Source organism: Aythya ferina (assembly GCF_964211825.1).
Source record: "Aythya ferina genome assembly, chromosome: 4".
NCBI lineage: Eukaryota > Metazoa > Chordata > Aves > Anseriformes > Anatidae > Aythya > Aythya ferina.
This window is the reverse complement of record NC_140300.1, coordinates 61,780,071-61,789,086: the sequence shown is the minus strand read 5'-3', so window position 1 is coordinate 61,789,086 and position 9,016 is coordinate 61,780,071. Positions and strand designations below refer to the sequence as shown.

The 9,016-nt window shown below is 46.7% G+C and overlaps 1 protein-coding gene across 1 annotated transcript in view; it reads right to left on the bottom strand.

Moving 5' to 3' along the window:
- Positions 1-514: 514 nt before the first annotated feature.
- Positions 515-9,016, bottom strand: part of CCDC158 (coiled-coil domain containing 158) — a 44,215-nt gene continuing 35,713 nt past the window's right edge. The window contains 5 exon segments of the mRNA XM_084517975.1: positions 515-639; positions 2,205-2,252; positions 5,425-5,520; positions 5,881-6,037; positions 7,577-7,676. The gene's annotated coding sequence lies outside the window, so the exon portion shown is untranslated.

The following is a 9,016-nucleotide window of genomic DNA, read 5'->3' as shown; positions in this document are numbered from 1 at the left end:
GCCGCTGCCCGCCTGAGGCTGTGTGGGGTGGGGAGCGCCCCGCTCGCTGCACCGGGCGGGGAAGGGGGAAATGAGTCCCGAAAGGGTTTGGTTTGTTCCTGCTGGCAGGAATTCCCCGTGTCTGCTCGGGAGGGACCATGCAGCAGTGGTGTTTCAAAGGTTCTCTGGAAAACAAGCAGGAAAACAGCTGCCCCCCCCCCAGGAAGATGGTTAGGGGAGAAGTTACAGGGAACAGAAACTGCCTCTGGAGTGAATGGGGCTTCACAGGGATCAGCTTCTACCCTAGTTCAATACAGATCAGTTAACCCTCTCATAATAAATAAATTGATGTATGCCTTTCTCCGTTAAAAGACAGCAGGCACTACTGCTCCGGCCTCCCACCCAGAATCACTCCTGGAGCACTGCTAGCAGGAGGGCAGAGCACCCACAGCAGCGGCTTTCCCGGCACCTCTTTGCTATGTGCCCTCCGTCCCAGCCTTCGTATGTCACAAAAGGAAGGAAAGTCCATGCAAAAGGAAACAGTCCTGCTGCTACCAGCGCTTTCATTTCTGAAGTCATGAGCTAGTTCCCTCTCCTCCCACAGCCGAATTGTGAGGCTAGCAGCTTGCCATCGTCATCCCGGTTCAAGTTATGTCGTCCCTAGAAGCAAGCAGGTAGACCATCAGATGGGCTTCCTGTTAAAATCGACTGAATTGTCCTTTATAAATATTATTTCCTGACATTTTAATTGCTGGGGACTTGGTTATGTTACTGTGCCGTTTATTTACTTATGAAAGTTTATGAGGTCACCCTTCACAACTGTTTGGGAAACAATGACTGTGGTTCCCCTCACATGGTAGAAGGATTGTTCTGCCAGCAAGTTTTAATTTAGATTCCCACTCCCAGGTGGTGCTTTTCACTCAGTTTCATCACCATCTCTCCAAAAAGCAAGCAAGAAAGTAAATATAAGAATCCCTTTTGAAGGTTAATTTGACTACACCAATAGATTTGTCCCCCTGGAATAATCTTTAATGGGAATTCCCCTTCTGAAACAATAAACTATCCCTTACACCACATTGTCCTTGGTGGGATGTATGATGTACTGATGACTTTTACAAGCAGGTGTCTCTTCCCATAGCACATTAAACATTCTCTGTGGCTACTGAAGCAGCGGAGCGGAGATCTTGTTCTTTTTTCCCCTAAAGTATTTCAGCTGCTCCGTGACTTATATTTTCTATTGAGGATATCCTGATGCATGCACTCAGAAGTATGTTGTCAGACCCACTTGCTCCAAATCAGAGTGACAGACAGGAAAAACAAGATAAATACAGAAGAGATAACACTTTTCTACTTATGCAAGGCCATTTTTATCATAACTACGTATCACAGCCATGAGGCATTTCTATTAATAATGTTAAGGAGGATGCTGGTTTATTCAAACATTTTTTAAAAAGGTAAATTTGCTTTGCCATTGCGATGGCACAAATGCATTAAGATCAAGCAATGATTCCTGCAGAATTTTGTTTTTGCTTAACTCAGTGCTTCGATTTTATTTGTTTGTAAAAATCTACCCAGGTGATGCACAAAACTATGCTGTTTCACCATACAGATTTTCTAGATTCCCAGTGTGGATTATTTTCTTTTCTTTTTTGACAGACTATTTTACCTCTGAAAGTCAGGAAACTGCGTACTAGCAGTTTTATTTAAAACATTCCCGTGAACAGTGACTCCACCTCTGGAGTACAGCATGGGAATGCAGTGGGTGCACTGCTGGCTCCAGGCACAACACTGCGTCATAATTACAAACACCTGAAACAAGCAGAGGCATATCTTCCCTTTCCAAAATCCCAATGATATTGCAAAGGGAAAAGGCAGATACGGCCCATATTCAGAAAAATGTTTAAAAGTGCTTACTCCTGTAAGTCTTCATGTCATCATTCTTTTTTCTTTCTTACCCTCTTCCACTATTCCTCTGTCTCCCCACACCTTTCAATTTTTATCACAGCGTGCCACAAAAAGTCAGTGTCTCTTCTTCCACTGCCATCATCCACATATACTGCCAGGCTCCCCTAAATTTTGCAGTCTCTCATGATGAAAAGGGCAAGATTTCCATGTGGAAAAATGATTTGAGAAACCCTGTTTTCAAACTAAATCATGGATGGAATATTCCCATCCCATGCACTGGGAGAATCTTTCAGAAATAAGAAAAGTCACTAGTTACTTACGTCGTCAAGTGGCTTCGTCAGCTCTGTGTAACACCAGCTCCTTGGGGTCTATATAAGGAAGGAAAGAGCTTGTCAAAGAAGAAAGTAGGGAATTGTATAGTACGGTATTAGCTAATTCCTGTTATTTAATAACTACTGGATCATTCTTTAGTGAACGTTTTATGTTAGCCACAATGGAGGGGTGGAGGCAGTGGATAAGAGGGGTAGGGTACTTTTGGTTTCCTCTTTGTTTGAATTCATGTCTCTTCATGGATCTCTGGTCTTTTCCACCCAAGATAGGAATCATGCTTGTCCTAATTTCAGAATTAGGTGCTGTAATCATCTGCCACTGCTGACAGACCTGTTCACACCAAGTCTAACTGGATCCAAAGCTTGCTTTGCTTCCTTTAGGAGCTGTGACCTGAAGGCAGAGATGTAAAACAGCCTTTCCAGAACCAAGAGTTTTTTCATCTCAACAGTGAGAATGTAATTGTAACTAGAAAAGTGTTTAACTCAATAAATACTCTACTTGTTTCTGTCCAATCTAAAACTTCTGTATGCTTTTCCACCTGTCTCCTTCTGCTGGGTGATGTTTACAGCCTGCTTTCATCTGTGTATCTGTGGTGTTCCATTTACTTTTACCTCCACCACTGTGTTTCTGAATCCTACCTTTATTTTGTTTTGGGATGTTCAACGGAAGAAAATCAGGGGTAAATATTGTAGGGACTGAGATCTAGTTATCAAGAACGATGCTTTTATGATGGTGGAACATCCCCCTCTTTTGCATACTGCCAGGAGTTTAACCACTCGCTGCCATTTAACTCAGCCCAGCTCGCCAGCAGCCCATAAATCATATTACAGGTAACTTGCAGGTCCTTAACATTTCAATTTTCCTGACGGCTCACCACAAAGAGCCTCTACTGTTTCCCAGCGTGGGCCAAGAAGAATAGCAGAAGGTTTACATGCAGTACACTCCCAGTCTTAGAGGAGCAGCTCCAGGGAAACACCCAAGTGCATCGGGATTATACAAGGAAAATGCTTTCAGAGACAGCTCATCTGCCTTTCATGCCTGGCTAATCTACATGCTTGTCATCAATGAATTTACACATATTATGTATGTGTCTGGCACCGTATGCATAATTAGTAAAATAATAATGTAATTATAAGATACTGATTTCAGCTGAGAGTTGAGAAATTTCTGAAAGGCTTCTAAGTTGGTAGCAATCACATTTCCCTGTATTCAAGCTTTACCTCACTACTCCCACACACAACAAAGTAACTGCTGGCAGGAAGGCAGTTCACTATAGGGCAGAACCACCCTGCAATTATTAGGTTCAGCAGAGACCTTGGAAAGGTCTGTGAACAGAGCTGCTTTCTGTGGGCAGTAACTTTGCTCCTGATTTAGCTGCACATGGATGTGCAAGAAGCAAATACGTCAGATAGACCAGGCACTGACTTCCAGATATGGGACTGTGACTTTTTAAGAGACCAGAGATTTAGCTACAGCATGTTTCTTCCGAGGAAATTAATACTGTTACGAGAGCAGCAGCAGAAACATTCTTCATTCTGAAGTTTGGTCCTTCCTGACTCTCATGTTTTTGACACTCTCCGGCTAAATAAGCACAGACCTGATGAACTGTGAGCCAGACTTACACACACATCCCTCTACAGGCACCTGATAACTGGGATACAGATCATGGAGTACCTTTTAAAATACACACACATGGCCATATTCCTCATGATTTGAGTTTCACCAAAATCAGCAAGTACAACTACTCACACCCATCAGCTACTTCTCCTTTGGTTTGCTGCTTCCCTGACTCATCAGCTGCTTCTGCATATATCTTAAGTGCTTCTGCACAGAAGTCCACATGACTCAGAGGTGGCAAGCTGGGCCACCTGCGGAGGAGGACGGAGCATTGCCTCAAGCCACCTTTTCCTCTTCATACAGATTTCTCTCCTCACTCAGCTCCACTCCCTTCCAGACCACAACTAATCAGCCACCATTCTCTTCTCCCTAGCACGTGGACCACCTGCCCATGCTACGTCCTCTTCTCTCAGTTACACATCTGCTTTTAGCTGCTGCCACAGCAATGCTAGAGCCCTCGCTGCTGAACTAGGGCACTCTCAAGCTGACCATGGCCATGCTAGGGGGAAATACGTTGTGGGGTGGGAGAATGCTGCTACAGAGCCTGTGCTGCTCGTACCAGGCTGTGACCTGGCATGAAGCTGTGAAACAGATCTTGCTAGGAAAGGAAGGACAGGGAGCTGGGGGAGATGCACTGGGAGTATGGGAAGCCCTGGTTTTTGGCACTGTTGGGGCAACCTAAGTGAAGTAACAAGTTTGCCGAGGACCCGGCTTTCAGTGTCAAGCCAATGTAATCTGTAAGTCTACTGCCAGAGCTTCACTGCCTTACATCAAGTTATAGCTGTTAGACTGCATGTTCCTCCAATGCAGGCTGCAACAGCCAAGAACACTACCATCAAAGCTTCCCAACTGCTTGATCTCCCACTCTTAGGCAGTAAGTGCTACTCTCCACCCGCTTTCTTCCCCAAGGACACCTCAGGTCATGGGAAGAGTCACTGTAGCTCTCTAGATTAGAGCCCATGGAGGCTGACAGATCTCCTTCAACCCACAGATATTCTGTTGGTCCTGAAGCAGCAGCAGGACCAACAAGGTTTGCTTGTTCGGTTACTGCCGAGCACTGCAAAGAGCCTGGAGCTGCTGGGAAGACCTTCTGCAAGCCAAGTGACAGGCACAAGTGCAGCAGCACCCAGGAAGAAACTGACAGCTCAGATGAGACGTGCCCTTGCTGTTCACAGTCGTAGAGCAAAGGGAACCTGCTGTGCCCACGCAGAAAGAAGCCAGCCACAATTCAGAGCTCAGCTTTCTTATCTGCAACAGCTGGGAAGGCACTGTGTCACCTGGCAGGGCTCCTGGCAGACCTGGCAAATGTGGGGACGGGGATGAGGAGCGTGTGAGACACGTGTCCCAAAGACAGGGCAGAGAAGCCAGAAAGAGCCTGGGGAGGAGTTACATGACCGAGAGCCTCTCCCTGCCCCGCAGGCGCCGCTGGACACAGTCTCCTAGTGACCTGGAGCCTCCGTGCTCTGACCTTCCGTGCCGGGCAGCCAGGGCCTCGGGGTGTGGAGCTGCTGGGATGAGTGCGGCCCCATGGTAAGTGGGATCAAGGCAGACAGGGAGGTCTGGTGAGGACCCTGCGGTCCTTCATTAGCTCACCTCGCTTTCTGGCATGTTCACTCCTGCCTTCAGAAGCTCCAGCTGAAGTAGACTTGTGCCCATCAGAGTCCGTGGGGTTTGAACAAGAGTTTTTCCCTGGGAAACATGTCAGTGGGAAAACAGGGAATATAAGCAACTCACTTTCCTCAGCCTCCGGCTTGTAACCTAGTACTTTGTCTGGCTTCTCAATATCAGCATCTGGCACTGCTCCTCTCTCACACCCTGAGCCCTCGGAGCCCAAATGTCCCTGCATGTTTGTTATTCTGCTTGGGCACCAGCCACTGAACTGCACTGCCATGTTCAGTTGAGCTGAAGTGTCACAGCACAGGCCAGATGTGGTTAGTCCTCTTTGCCTGCTTACACCTCCTCATACAGTCAGTATTTCCTGCAGTAACTAGAGGTCTTTGGTTTCAGGTACAAAGAAAAGCTGTCATCAAGGGTCTTGCCCACACGCACCAAGCAGAGGTTCTCCGACTCGCTTAACAGCCAGCGCTGGAGGTTCTTAAAAAGTGGTCTGGATGATTTCAGAAGTGGCTTCCCCCCTCCATGTGATAACATCATCATCCAGGGCACAAAGGGGCTTTCTCCCATCCTGCTGCAGAGCGGATCCCACCTGGCTCAACAAAAGGCACAGAAAACACCAGCTAAACCCAAACGCAAGCTCAGGTCAGAGCTGGAAGCTGGGAAGGAGTTCACAAAGGAGACTGACCGTCACCCAAGCCATGACCCAAAGTTATTTCACTCTCATTTGGAAGACGGCACCCTTCCAGAAGTAAAAAGAACATAGTTGGTGCTGTTCTTCCTTGAAGTAAACATCTGTGCAGTACTTGAAATGCAAAAACGGTCCAGGATTGTGTTCCCTCTTGCCTTATAAGCCCCCTTCCCTCATTATTAATTACAAAGAGGAAGCCAACAAAGTCCACATCTCCACGTTAAAATGTCTCTCTGTTCTTACCACAGAGAGAGCTATATATAAGGAGCTGGCAGGTCTTGGAGACACCTTGCTGACATGGTGATGTAAGTCACCCAGGTCAGTTACTGAACCAGGCTCACACTTTCCCATCAATATAAGACACTGGAGAGAAGAGGCTTTGCCCTCCAGCCTTAGAAACATCTTTGGATAACCCTGGACATGCCATGAATAATAAAGAATCTCTCATTCAAAGAGAATAATTGGTGATCACGTACTTTCTCCTGTATTATGAAACATACGCTGCCTAAAATGTTAGCATTAGAGTCAGTGGGAATTCAGGGCCCGAATCCCACAGGAGTGGATGCAAACCCTGGCCCCTGACATAAGCCCTTTGATTTCAGTCTCTTGGTACATAGACAGTGCCAAAGTGCAGAGCAAATCACAAGTCAGTTTATTCTGTAACGCTGCCAAGTGCCTCTGTTTACTTCAGCATTCGCTGGCACGAAGAGAGGGGACAGAGAGAGAGGCTTGTTGTGTGTATTTGCCCCATTTTGGATTCAACCTGACTGAGCACAGTTCAAGCAGTCCGTGCCCTGTTCTGAGTGAACTGTACCTACAAAGGGCACGTGTAAAATTAGCAAGCCAGTGGCACACGTCTTCCTGACCTGTGAGTGATATTCCGCACGAATGCCACCTCAGCCTTGCGAAGGTTAAGGATGCTCCCCTGGAGTACGAGAGGACGGACTCTGGGGAAGCAGATTTGAAATGTGCTTTATTACGTTATAATGTTCTGCAGTGCTCTAGGAATCTTGGTTTTGTTTGTTTGTTGGTTTTGTCTGTTTTTAATTTTGTTAGCCTCTGCTCAACTTCTTACTGACTTGAAAAGAATTCACAAATCAGCTCTGGAGCTGAAAATGTATGCTGCTGCATCAAAAGCTAGTTGCCTTCCATCTCTACCTGCTATCTTATTGGGTGAAAATAGATGTCCTGCAAAGCACAGCAAGCAAAGCACTTTTACAATCTCTGCTAACTGCAGTTTACTTGGCCTGTGTTTTTGTGTGAAACTGCAGACCTGCAATCAGTGTCTGCTTTGAGTCTGCCTATGTCAAAAGCTGATCTCTTCCCGTGTTCCTCAAACACACATAGGTACTAGAGGCTGCAATTAGATTATTTTGCTAGCCTCAGTTACATTATTATTCACTTAGGCAATCAGCTGTTAAAATTCTGATATGTACATACCTTTCAGCAGGCAGTAGCAGTGAGAGCAGCACTGCTGAGCTCTCTGGAGTCCCAGCACATACGAATTCTGCAGTCTCAGCCCTTAAGCGCACAGACCTTACTGCCAGACAGGAGGAAAGAGACAAAAATGGTTCTCATCAGGGGTCTCTTCCTGACTCCCAGTGTCTACTACACCTCAACAGGCCAAGAAATAAAGCCAGAATTAGTCATCCTTAGCCCCTTGCTAGCCCCTTAGATTCCTGGCTAGTCTGTGGCAGCCATTAGTAAACAAATGTTTTGTCTGCCAGCCTTGAAAAAAATAGCTTGTGTCTACCAGCTTATACAGTAAGGTTCTGCATGTCCCAGCCCTCCAGCTCCTGCCTCGGGGAAGGGCAACACCAGCAAAAGGCATGAGAAGCACTTGCTTCCCTGGAAACGTGCCAGATGACAGAGGTTTTAAGTGATCTGTGCTGGAGAAGAGGAGGCACGGAGACTTGGTGCAGAAGGTCAGTGACTCAGATTTACCTCCCCTCTGTCCTCCTGCTGTGAGATTTGGCACTGGGACGCAATGAGCACCCACACTTAGCGGGATTTTATTGTGGTACAATAAACAAAGTTCATCAGCTGTTCGGGCGGGCAGGTCTCCAGCTTGCCTCACGCGGTACAACTGGCCACAGCTGTTTGTGGCGCTGCTGGGTTCAGTTATCTGCAGCAGTTTTTCCACACAAAAGTGCCACTGAGAAAAAAAATAATAAATAAGGGAGTGAGGAAGATGCCTGAGAACCTACTGCACCGCCTGTCCACCTGCAGCAGTTCAGGAAGGCAAACACCACGGCGTTCTTGCTGCTCCTAGGCCCATGCGTCTTGAGAACCTAGCTCCCTGTCAGCCCCAGAGCAATGCTGCACTTGGTTGTGCCTCAGTATTGAGTATTTACTGTCTTGGGGCCACAAGCACTGCTGGGCCATAGGATTGGAACCGTTAAGCTAGAATTTCAGTGCAGGCTGTGATGGCCTGTATAGGTTAGCTGGATGCCTTGACACCACAGCGAGGGTAAAGCATGGAAGATTGGGTGAGGCAAAAAATCACACCCTCAATTCCAGCCATGTGATGTGGGTCTTAGGATGGAGTCACTGCATCATGTGCTGGCTTGTTAAGCACAAATTACAGGGTCACATCTTGCCTTTTCCTCTAATGTGACTGGGTAGGAAAGGACATTATGCCTTCTCCCCCCATTGGAGCAGAGCAGCATATGAGTAAGTGACCAGCGACATCCTCCTGCAATCATTACACTCAGGAAAGAGGAACTTGCAGGAACAATTTCAGATTAGGGCATGCAGATTTGATGTCAGCAAAACTGTATTTCAAGGCACGGTAAAGATTCCTACTGCTGCCTTATTTATATCCCTGCCTTGCTTATTTCAGGGAAGAGAAATAAATAACAGCAATGAAGATAACCCCAA